This window comes from Conger conger, chromosome 10, assembly GCF_963514075.1.
Source record: "Conger conger chromosome 10, fConCon1.1, whole genome shotgun sequence".
Lineage (NCBI taxonomy): Eukaryota > Metazoa > Chordata > Actinopteri > Anguilliformes > Congridae > Conger > Conger conger.
The window spans coordinates 14,562,124-14,575,365 of NC_083769.1; the positions used below are offsets into that span (position 1 = coordinate 14,562,124).

General features: G+C 44.4%; 1 gene segment (V, D, J or C); it reads left to right on the forward strand.

The window, feature by feature from the left end:
• The window catches only part of LOC133138129 (Ig kappa chain V-III region MOPC 63-like), a 340,842-nt gene that overhangs the window by 204,902 nt on the left and 122,698 nt on the right, over positions 1-13,242 (forward strand).

The window sequence follows — 13,242 nt, forward strand, 5'->3', positions numbered from 1 at the left end:
AAGTGAAAAAGGTTTTGCTTTCCTTCCCCCGTGGTAATCATCTTATTCTAGGCACAGTGCTGGGAGATGCCCAAACAGGAGTGTTACCCTCATTTCTCTTCTCTTCACTGATGTGCCTTATTGGTCAGTTCATGTAGAACCTCCATTCATTTCAGCAATGGAGTGCTGGCACTGAGGTCCATTTCTTGTTTTTTTCTGGTCCTTTCTCTGGAATAGACAGACGCAGGAATGAAAGGAAAGGAGTTTATCAGTGGAAAGAGCCTTGAAATGGACACTGCCAAGATGTGAGCCAAACGGGCGGACTTTACAGCTGCTGTTTTTACGGCAAGTTGCTATAAACGTATAGCTGCGTATCGCAGAGCCAGTAAGTTACTGAGTCATTCTACCAAGGAGTGGGGGGGGGGGTTCCGACCAAATTAATGACTTTAGGATCTGAGGGCCCAGATTTACACCCCTCCACTGTTAACTAGGGGTGGGACTGAGTGTGGAGCTCCACTGTCTGTCTCAGGGGGGCTAAACTGAAGCCATCCGTTTTTTGAGGCCCCTCCATGTGAAGGGCCCCTAGTGGTAAAGTGTTCATGTGCAGTATCCCTCTGCTGGGGGGGATCTCAATCAATCAAACTTTATTTGTATCAGGCTTTTCATACGAGCAATCCACTTCAAACAGCTTTCCATTGACTAGAAATAGAAGACTGATGCACACCTAAATTTTGAATAAAAGTTCAAAGCTGAAAAAAGATACATAAAACGGGTAAATCTGCGGGAAAGCATGAGATTTTAATCTGGTTTTCACGCAACTGAGAAAGGCGGGTACACTGACGTTCTTACTGAGACTCAAGCACCTGCAAGGTGACCTCTGTCTGGGATCCATGAAGGAGAAATCATAAATCCAGCACACTGCCTGCCCCCAGGGTTGAGTTATTTCGGGAAGGTGCAGGGCTACTGATACCTGAGCACTGATAGAGAGCGAGAGCTGTGTGTGTGTGTGTGCGTGTATGTGTATGAGTATGTGTGTGTGTGCATGTGTGCGTGTGTGTGCGTGCGTGCACCAAAGTTACATTGCATTACAGCTGATGTTTTTATCTGAAGCGACTTACAGTTGATTAGACTTAGCAGGGGTCAATCCCCCCCGAGCAATATGAAATTAAGGGCTGCACGCATCTTATTGTGGGTACACTGGGGCTTGAACCACCAACATTCCAGGTCCCAGTCATGCTGTAGACCAAACCTCTCACCACTCCTGATTATCCTTTCCTTAAAGAGTAATGACACTCGCTGTTTCAGCCTCGCTCTGCCTTCTACACAATTTTGAGAAATCTTGGTCATGGTATTGCCATGATTGGGGTATGACTGGAGTGATGCTGTGCATGTAAATGCACTCATTGTTCTCACCTTAAAGGTACAATGGGTATGTCTTTTGTGTTACAAGACCATTCTAGTAAATCCTTTCCTATCTTTGAAAAAGGCTCACTGACATGTTTGGAAATTGGTTTGATTTTTCACAGTCAATGGCATGGGGTGGGCGTTTCAATGTCAACATGTCCACAGTGAAGGAGGAGGGATAACCAGTGGTGTGGTTTGAGGGTCTCTTGACCGTTAGAAGTCTGAAATGACCTATTCTACTTTTAACATGGTCCATGGGCCTGGTCATTTGCGTTCTGTAAAGAAAAGAGGTGGGAGGGGCTCTATCGCCAAGGCGACTGACTGGGAAGGAAGTCTTTCTCTCTGTGTCTGTCCAGGAAACGACTGCGGTTTGGGAAATCTTCAGAGGACATTAAAGCATTCATTTTGGTGCGATCGCAAACTTTGTGTTGACCAAACGATTTGGAAGAAGTGACTTTGTGCTGTTATATGAAACCCTGCAGACCTCTGCCCCACAGAATCACTGGGCACTGTTTGCTTTGGAGTTGGGTTGTGTGGTGAAAGACTTTCGGTTTTGCAACCATTTCACTTTCTGTTGCTTGGCATTTTATTTTATTTTATTAACAGATCCAGGGCTATATGCGATGTGAAATGTGCTGAAATGTGTAGAAATATTTCACAAATTTTGAACTTTTCTTCAATTAGTTTGTGTGTGTGTGTATGCGTGTGTGTGTGTGTGTGTGTGTGTGTGTGTATGTGCGTGTGTGCGTGTATGTGTGTGGGTGTGTATGTGCGTGTGTGCGTGTGTGAGCATGTGTATACTATTATAGGCCTGCTTGACAGGAAGACTTATCCAGAATGGCTGTTTAACTGCCACTGTTCCTTTCATTCTTGGAGAGCAGGAGAAGCAGCTGTTTTTATACAGCTAGACATGTTTTTTATTTTAGCATGGCCTGCCAGGCTTTGGTAGACCTTTGATGCACGTGCCCTTGTGCCTGTTTTTACCCAGCCAGATGTTTTTTTATTTTATTACGGCCTGTCAGGTTATGTTAGACCTTTCACCTTTGGCGCAGCTGTCTGTGTTCGTTTCTACAGATTATGCTGTGCTTAGAAAACTTCTGCCGCACCGAAGACACGAGGCAGCACAAGCTGCTAGTTTTTACACCGCAGACTTACCTGTAAGCTCTCATAAGGCAGGTTTCCATCCAACCATTTCTATGCAAATCATTTACTTGCAAAGTAAACCTGACTGGAAAAGCCGGAAATTTTGAGAAACTCTGAAATATCGCTGAGGTGGATAAGTTGGTGTGTGGATAAAGAGAAACATTCTTCAAATAAATGAAATGACTCTGCTCCGGAATGCCAATGGCAGCTGGCAGCTGGCCTCTGGTCGTTTGATTGCGTATTCTTGGACCGTCCTCTTCAGAACATTCACACAGCAGTTATGGAAACACTATGATTGTGCCTATGATATGGTTTTCTTTAGCTGGCTTTTCAAAAATGTGCTTAATATTTGTAAAACGTTTAGATCAAAACTTGATCTATCAGGACATGAGCACAAATATCAGAGAAAGAAATGATTGTTTTATACAGGAAGTTATTCAGTGTTCAGAGAGTATTGCAAGACTGTGAGGGGATACTTACAATCAGTGCCCTGCCTCACGGTCAGATAAATAAACTTTGTACAGCATTAAGAAATTGAAATGTAGCTGTATGTTGTAAGTACATTTGCATTTGCACTCAAAAAAAAAAAAAAGACCATACAAATGTGGCAATGAGAGAAATAAAATGAGTGAATATCACTGAAGTCGTTATTTCAGTTAGCCAAACCTAAATAAATGGCTATAAGTCCAACAAGTTCTTTTGTCTGAAATTTACTTAATATATTTTTAAAGTTTATTTCATGAAAAGAAATGACGACTTCCCATTCCAAATCAAGGTTGTTATCACTATTATTATGATTATGATTATGATTATGATTATGATTATTATTATTATTATTATTATTATTATTATTAACAGGAGAGTGACCAACTTGTTGCCTGTAGCTTACAGAGAAAACTTTAATTATTGAAAGCTTTCATTCAATTCAATAATTAAATGTAACTAATATTCAGTCCCTGTCATTATGGGCGAGCTATGAGTAGTCACTTGTGGAGGCTGTGAAGCATCTTCTCCCTGTGGAGAATATATTAAGAAATAAAGCCCGGTATTCCTCTGCACATGTATGACAGTGTTCATAATTTTTACGTATGACTATGACCTGCTCTGGGTTCAGCAGGGGCATCTGGAGGTCAGCGGGGATATTCTGGGGTGAATGGGTGCAAGCTTTGTCTGGACTGGCGGGAATGGGGGTGTGCGTTTACTGATGACTGAGGAGAAAAGAGAGGGGCTCAGCGTTTTTCGCGTGAGTGAATGTGTGTGTTCATGTGAATACGTGTGCGCATGTCTGTGTGTGAGTGTGTGAAGGAATCCATTCTTATGAAGAAGAATTGTGATCTGATTATTGTTTCTTGTAAGAAGGTTGGCGGTGTCTAAAGTAATGTTTTGACCCAGGTCTCTTGTGTAAGCATGCGGGCATTTTATCTAACACACTGTACACGGTATGTCCTCATTCTCAATACACTATCAGGCGCTGACTCATTATCGAGTTCAGTCTTTGACTTCTGGGTCTTACTGTGTAGTAATTCTTCACGTTCGCCTTGCAGCATTTCAAGCTCCACCCATTCCCTTGCCCTGCCTGAACTTTGCTCTCAGAGACATCAGAGCACATAGCTTTTAATGCTTTTAACTGTGAGACTGGAAGACAAGAACAAAAAATATACATTTTATATATACCATATACTGTACATGGAAGACATGGGAGAAGGCAAACTGTGGAGCCTAACTGACCAGCAATGGTGGGTGATGAGATGCAGTCACGTCAACTGACTGAACCCCTGTTCTCTGGGTGAGGCTCAAGACTGTCACACTAACTGACTGAACCCCTGTTCTCTGGGTGAGGCTCGAGACTGTCACACTAACTGACTGAACCCCTGTTCTCTGGGTGAGGCTCAAGGCTGTCATATTAACTGACTGAACTCCTGTTCTCTGGGTGAGGCTCGAGACTGTCACACTAACTGACTGAACCCCTGTTCTCTGGGTGAGGCTCGAGACTGTCACACTAACTGACTGAACTCCTGTTCTCTGGGTGAGACTCAAGGCTGTCACACTAACTGACTGAACCCCTGTTCTCTGGGTGAGGCTCGAGACTGTCACACTAACTGACTGAACTCCTGTTCTCTGGGTGAGACTCAAGGCTGTCACACTAACTGACTGAACCCCTGTTCTCTGGGTGAGGCTCAAGACTGTCACACTAACTGACTGAACTCCTGTTCTCTGGGTGAGGCTCAAGACTGTCACACTAACTGACTGAACTCTTGTTCTCTGGGTGAGGCTCGATACTGTCACACTAACTGACTGAACTCCTGTTCTCTGGGTGAGGCTCAAGACTGTCACACTAACTGACTGAACTCCTGTTCTCTGGGTGAGGCTCAAGACTGTCACACTAACTGACTGAACTCCTGTTCTCTGGGTGAGGCTCAAGATTGTCACACTAACTGACTGAACTCCTGTTCTCTGGGTGAGGCTCAAGACTGTCACACTAACTGACTGAACTCCTGTTCTCTGGGTGAGGCAGGCACCTTTTCATTGCTTTTCACTGGCCTGGCCTGGTCTGGACCTACACCATTCACACTGAGCAGCAGCGCTGTAACAGGGTGAGCCCCCTGAAAGGCCCCTAGCACTGCTCCATCTGTCTGGCCTCCCGAGCCCTGGTCTCCAGGCCACTGACCCCAGCACCGCTCCTGTCAATCATCAGCACCCGGGTGCTGTCAATATTTACGGGTGGAAATGGAGGCAAAGGGGATGTTTTCAGCCCTGGCCCTGGAGTGACGTAAATGAGTGAAAAACAGCCTATTTTTACACTGTTCTGCTTCTGGACCGAGGTCCTCAAGAGGTTGTAGGGGGTGTTTGTATTGGCATCAAGGTGAATGAGCCTGACAATCCCTCTCACCCCTCAGGTTATTAAATTAATTGCTTTAAGCGGAAAGCTTGCTGTGCTGGTGGACAAGAATGAAAGCGTCTACTAAATGGACCATAAAAAAGGCTTTTATCCCTCCTGCTATTCTGAAATAAATAAATAAACGTAGTGAAGTAAGTGTGTGTCGGGGGGGTTATTTATGAGCTTTGCCATATTGACTGGGTTCATTAAAAGTGCTTCTGCAGCTTGAATTGTGGGATTGGAGCAGTGGAATCACACAGTCAGCATTGTAGTGAACTAACTGTCAGCCCCATTGGGAAAATAACCATTATTGTATTATTTGTGCCATTTTCACAGTAGAGAGGATGTGTACAAGCAGGGACCCATGCCAAGTTCAGGCAACTTGATTGGCCCCTGGGTGTCCTACAATGATGGGTAACCAATGATATGCCTGTTCTGACTCAAGAAGAAGGCATTGCTTTCTGTAGCAGATGTATGTGCTCAGAGATGGACACACTGGCTAGAGTCACGGCCATTTTGGCTCCACGTGAGCCAGTTTCACCCACGGGCCAGCTCTTGCACCATTCTCCACCAGGCGCAATATGGCTACATGCAGAACCATGACTTTGAGTTTTAAAAACCATTTAACGAGACGTCAAACCAAGGGCTTAGTGTAACATCAGATGATCTTACCAAATGATAATGGTCCAGCCAATCAACCAAAAACAAAACAAACAGAACAAAACAACAACAAACAAATAAACAAAAAACACTTTCAACATAACCTAATCAAATAAATAGTCACTCATTTCTCCTCAGCATGTAGTTACCAATTCCCCATCTCTCAGTGTGCAGGGTGCCATTGATTATCTCTTGTCAAACTCTGAGAGGTTTTCATTAAATTTATAGAAAAGATTTAATGTAACAGTGAGCAAGCACGTCTCTTACCCTTCAAGTACTTCACTCCAAACAAAAAGGGAACCCAAGCATGCAGACCAACAATCCAAAAACAAATTGGGTATAACCTGGTATATACCGCAAAAAGGTGGAAAACATTTTTAATACTGAAACAAAACTGACAGCTTTTATCAACCACTGGGATAAAAAAATGTACTGTGGAGTTATCAGTGATTACATCATGCAGGACTATCCACTGGAGGTCCTCAGTCCTTTTTGGACGTGGGTTTTTATCTCCATCTTGCATTTGGCCGCCTTGGCTGCCCTCTGAAACAATTTTTCAGAGTATCACTTAACTGAAATTGCAGAACATTCGTGAAAGTTCTGTTGTCGCCCAGCTTGGACTGTGATCGTTGTCCTTAATTCTCTGTCCAGAGAATTAACTGGGGTGTGTGTGTTTGCGAGCGTGTTTCTGCATTTGTGTCTGCGTGTGTTTGTCTGTGTATGTACATGTGTGCTTGCGTTTACATATGCACATTTGTGTGTGTGGATGTGAGTGTGTTTATGTGTCTGTGGGTGTGTGTGTGTAAATGTGTGTGCATGTGTGTGCATAAGTGTTTGTGCATTTGTGTGTGTGAGTGTGTGCATGTTTTAGGTGGGGGGGGGGGGGTGATCTGGGTTCTCTAATGGAAGGGGAGGTTGACTCTAAGAAGGACAGATGTGAAGCACTGAACAGGCGAACACCATAGATAATCCTCCCTCTTGCGCAATGCATTGTGCTTCATGCAAAAGAGCCATCTTACGGGTTTACAGATTTATGGATCCTGGTGATATCACGACGCTTCCCTGAAGATGTTCCCTAGAGTGACACTATATTCCCTAGAGTGACACTATATCTCTTGGTCCACTTACTGTACAGCCGTGATTTATTTCTCCTTCAACACACAAGAAGGGCCCACAGCGTGTGACCACAGAAGAGGCACTAGTGTATTTTATGGTTGACTCTAGGCAGGAAAGCCTTACACCTCACTTCAAACTGGAAAAACTAGCGTAATCATGGTGTGGGTGTCATGATTAGTGTTGTGTTATTGTGTTGAAGTACCTTCTGGTTTACGGCTGTTGCCGGGGGTTTTAAGGGAAAAAATACTGTGAAAAAAAGTATAATAAAAATTGAAAAAATTTAAAAAACATGATTTCTTCAGACGTTTTCATTTCTATGATTTTCAACAACTTTGCGTGTTAACTGCTCCACCACTTCAGCCAATATTTTCAGCCATTTTCTTCAGTTCACAAATCCGTAGTATTTTCCCATTATAATTCTCTAGAAATGCGTTTTTAAAAATCAGGGGTGTTGAGCTCCAGTACTGGAGGGCTGCAGTGTCTGCAGGTATTTTTGTTTTCCTTTCAACCAGCCTTGATGTGTGTGTGTGGACTTTAGCCGATGAAAGACTTAAATTAATCACCGAAATTCCTTAATTCATCACAATGAAACACACCAAAAACCCAGCAGGTACTGCGGCCCCCCAGGACTGGAGTTAAGCCAGCAAGCTTGATATGGTGCAAGCTTGATATGGTGCGAGAAACTATCTAGCTTTCAGGCAAACTAAGCAGGGTGTGTTACACTTAATAGCCTGTTCCCATAGTTAAGTCATGCCAGGTCATATTATAAAAATATTTCTGCCAGACATACTGGAATCGAAAAAAATAGAAATAAAACCCTTCCACCTGAATCCCTTCCACGCCGCCTGACATGGTCAGTTGAGCCGATGTGAGTGTCAGGTAAATCTCTGTGGCTTTCTGACTTTCCGAAAGTCAAGTGGTGTACATGGTCGTTGGAGTGTCGCCCTTCTCATCCCGCTTTCTGACAGACGCGGTTCTGGTTCTGGTTCCGTTCTGGAGTCTCAGAACCAGTCTCAGTCTCAGAGCTTTTTGGCAAACCAGCCCAGGTCCATACCAGTTTTTAGCAGAACCAAAGTTCCACTTCCCATCAACGGAGGGCGTTCCTCAATGCACAAGGCAGGCGGAATATGATGGACACTGATGACATTACGGTAAAACCAAATATTTTTTGGTTCCAGCTGAGAACCAACTTTTCAGGTTCCGAACCAATTCATTTTCGGCCTGAACGTGCCGGCTGATTCAAAATTATGTTTGGGAACTGGAACCGGCACGGAGCCTAGCCGGTGTGAAAGGCCAATCTGAGGAGAGCTTAGCGAACTCGCCGATAAGCCCGGGGTTCAGTATAGGTAACCCCATCGCTGTCCGTATGCACTTCCCGCCTCTATCGGTAATCCCATCGCTGTCCGTATGCACCTCCCGCCTCTATCGGTAACCACATCGCTGTCCGTAGGCACTTCCCGCCTCTATCGGTAATCCCGTGTTGTCAGTGAATTCGAGGCCTTGGTCGTGTATCGCAAGTCCACCCGCTTTAATTCTGTTTCTTATTTTTCCTCCTTTCTTTTAGGGTAGCTTTATGTTGGCAGTTTGCCGGGGAACCTTTTCCTTATTTAGTTCCACATTATTAACTTGTGGTTACCTCACGGTCTGTGAGTACCTTCAAGCTCCCCTTCACGGTTGTGATCGGACCTCCGAACCCACGCCTTTATTTTGATCCAAATAGCCAAACATTTGGTAGAGTCTTCTTTTCATTTAGACTTTTTTTGTTGTAGTTAGTAAGGTAGCAGTGAACCACAAGTCACTTCCTCCTTTCACCCTTTTAAACTGTTTGTTCTCTTATCCCTTTCGTGGCAAAAATGAGGTCCGAAATGTTGTTCATACAGTTTAGTCTGTTTCTGGATAGAGTGTCAGGCTAGACCTGCTGGATTTGCCCTATCTTCCTGTCGGTATGTTTAACGTGGCTGCTTTGGCAGAGAACCAAAGTTAAAGTTAAACAGTTAAAGTTAAAGTGAACTTTTGAGTGCCTGAGTGGACACTCAGGTGTCCACTCAGGCTGGACACCTGAGTGTAGATACAGTGTAGTATTGGTCAGAGTCATCACATTGCATTACAGTTCTTTGGCTGACGCTTTTATCCAAAGCGACTTACAGTTGATTTGACTAAGGAGGGGATCAATCCCCCCCTGGAGCGATGTAGGGTCAAGGGCCTTGTTTGAGTTATAAAAGCAGCTGCTCTCTCTTACTTGCAAAAAGGGAAGCATTAAACAGAAGGTTCACAGGGTTCAGACAGTTCAGAAGGTTCACAGGGTTCAGGGGTTATACTTGGCTTCGGGATTCAGGGGTTCAGAAGGTTCACAGGGTTCAGGGGTTTTACTTGGTTCAGGGATTCAGGGGTTCAGAAGGTTCACAGGGTTCAGGGAGTTTACTTGGTTCAGGGATTCAGGGGTTCAGAAGGTTTACAGGATTCAGGGGTTCAGAAGGTTCACAGGGTTGGTGTGTCTCCCTCCCTCAGATGTTCAGCTGAGTGGACCCCTGCTGGCACTGTAGCACATTCATGGCTGGAATACTCTCATACGGAGTCCCTACCCTACTCACCCAAATCTACAGTCATCATGATGGTTACCACCATCTGCTCATATGGAAACTCTTTCCCCACTGATCTAACAAAGGCAAGGTCAGATAGCCCCTACCTCTCTCTCTCTCTCTCTCTCTCTCTCTCTCTCTCTCTCTCTTTCTGTGTGTTTGTGTGTGGGAAAACATGGTACTGTCTCTATCATTCCCTCTGGAGATGGAGATAAAGCCAGGTACACACTGCCGTTAGACGTTGGGTAATTACCTGCAACTTAAAATAACTACTTCATTAATAATATATTGAATCTAATGAGCTTTCACTGTTCTTTGTCTGGAACATCGCAAATGTAATCTGCCACAGTACACCCTGGAGAGTACTGTCAGCATGGAAATACTGTGTGCAGCAAAGACGCACACACACACACACACACACACACACACACACACACAGTGAGGAGGCACACGTACACACACACACACACACAGTGAGGAGGCACACGTACACACACACACACACACACACAGTGAGGAGGCACATGTACACACACACACACAGACAGCGAGGAGGCATTGGTTAAACAGACCTGCTTAGCATGGTAACCGGTAAATGGACTGGGTTTATATACGTAGAGCTTTTATCCAAAGTGCTTTACATTTAATGCATCTCATTTACCCATTCACACACACACACGCATTCACGGATCAAGGGTGATAGGCAGCCATGCAGGGCTCTGACGAGCTTGTTGGGGGCAATGGGGGGTTAGGTGTCTCGGACACTTTCACACGCCCAGGACGGGAGATCGAACTGGCAACATTCTGACTGCCTGCTGAAGGCTCTTACCTCCTGAGCTAATGTCACCCCACATGGACATGCATACATATACATCACATACACACAAACAGAAACATGAATTAATTTGAGACACACAGCACTTTAATGTCATCCCCACTAATACTCATGACCAGGAAAGCACATGGGTATTCATTTAGTCTGCTGTGAGGTGAGTACATTTCTCCATTAATGCCTTCAATCCTTGGAAAAGCTGACATACTCCTACGCATGATTTCCCAAAAAAAGACACACAGGTTCAGACTCGCCTTCCCGTAAGCTGACAGCCTTCAGAAAGTTGTGTTCTAGTGTGTGTGTGCGGTGTGTGTGTTCTGGTGTGTGTGCGCTGTGGGTGTGTGCTGGTGTGTGTGCTGGTGTGTGAGGGCTTGTGTGTGTTCTGGTGTGTATGCTGTGGGTGTGTGCATGTGTGTGTGCTTGTGTGTGTTCTGGTCTGTGTGTGCTTGTGTGTGTTCTGGTGTGAGTGTGCTGGTTTGAGTGTCCAGGTGTGCAAATAGCACAGAGATTCAGTGGCGACATCTTACCCTGCTGTGTGCAAATGTTATTCTCGTGCTCAATGCACTGTACGTGGTGAGTAAAGGATGCCTGCAGCCTGTAGCGTAGTGGTTAAGGTAAATGACTGGGACACACGGTGGTTCAAATCCCGGTGTAGCCACAATAACACCCTGCTGTTGGGCCCTTGAGCAAGGCCCACAATAAGATCCACACAAGGCCCTTAACCCTGCATTGCTCCAGGGGAAGATTGTCTCCTGCTTAGTCTAAATCAACTGTAAGTCACTTTAGATAAAAGCGTCAGCCAAATTACATGTAAAAATCCCAAGTATGCAATATAAAGAAAAGGTAAAATATTTGTGTTAAAACACTGTGACAAGACAATTCAGAAGGTAACTAAACAAATTCAATACTCCAATTAAAGGTACAATAGGTAAGGTTTTTGTTTTAAATCATTGTGACAAGACTATTGTAAATCCCTTTCTATCATTGTAAAAGGCTCACCGACATGTTGACTTACCCTCTGCCTGTGTTTATAGTCCTTAAATTCGGGTTTCCAAACACACAGTTGATGGTCCGACACTCTGTACCAAAACATTGTATAGCTGGACAATAATTCAAGCTCATTGGTTGAAAATTGGTTCTAATTGACACAGCCAATGGTGTTTCAATGTCAGCACGTTCACATAGAAGGGGGTGGGATAAACAGTGTTGTGGTTGTCTGTTGCTGCTATTCCTCTCTTGACCGTTAGAAGTCAGAAATTACTTGTTGTACCTTTAAAATACTACTACTAAACTACTACTTGTCACGGCCGGGGGGAACAGAGGAACCAGAAGCAGACACAGGGCTGTTGAAAAATGGCAGGTTTACTGGCAGATGAAGGGTCAGACAGAGTGCAATCACAAACAAGCAAAGTTCAAAAACCAGGGAGTCAGTCCAAACAAGGCCCAAAAAGGTCCAAAAGCGTGATCCAACAAGAATAGTCAAAAGAGCAGGCAGGGGTCATAGACAAGAATCCAAAAACAAGACAAAAACCAACCAGGACAGAATTTCACAAGGGCAAGGGCTCAGGAAACAAGGACTCAGGAATAAGGGGGCTAGAACAGGGGGAAGGCATTAAAGGACTTGGGACTCAAAACAGGACAAAACAAACTAGCAAGGTGCAACTGAAAAGGACAGGTATAAATACACAGGGGAATGAGACAAACTAGGTGGGACATGGGAGTGAGGGTGGGCTAACAAATAAACATCAGGTGAGACACATGAAAGGGTCATGGGACAATAACGAGGGGGAAACGAAACGAAAACGCCAAAGAATTTGGCGTCTGCCCAAATGGGTTAAGGTCCAGAGAGGTGTGTGTTTTTCAGGCGCTGTGCAGTTCACTATCCCCCACATCAGAGCTGCAGACAGGGCTGTGAAACAGCCCACTGTCCCCCACCCCCTTGCGGAACTTCAGTAAATAACCATAAAATTGCCGGTTGGTTCTGGAACAAACTGATCCCAGCCGAACATTCCCATGCAAAGTGCTGTGGAGCACTTTCTTCTTTCAGAATTCAAGTTCCTTTCTGTTGAACAGTAGATAGTAATAGTCATAGTATAACTGAAGGCAATACATGACGTATCTGAAATCTTCTTTTGCATTGCAGCAGCAATTGAAAATGTTTTTAACTTCTTTTCATCTTTCTGGAGGGAAAACACGTGTTTTGTGTTCACGGCGAATATAACGGACATATTTTATATTCCTCATGTGTGTCGAATGCACAGCAGCCTTGTGCAGGAGAGACATAAACGTGTGTGTGTGTGTGTATGTGTGTGAGAGAGACATAAATGTGTGTGTGTGTGTGTGTGAGAGACATAAACGTGTGTGTGTGTGAGAGAGACATAAATGTGTGTGTGTGTGTGTGTGTGTGTGTGTGAGACATAAACGTGTGTGTGTGTGTGTGTGAGAGAGACATAAATGTGTGTGTGTGTGTGTGTGTGTGTGTGAGAGAGACATAAATGTGTGTGTGTGTGTGAGAGAGACATAAATGTGTGTGTGTGTACGTGTGAGAGATATAAATGTGTGTGTGTGTGTGTGTGTGAGAGAGAGATATATAAATGTGTGTGGGTGAGAGAGATATAAATGTGTGTGTGTGTGTGTGTGTGAGAGAGAGA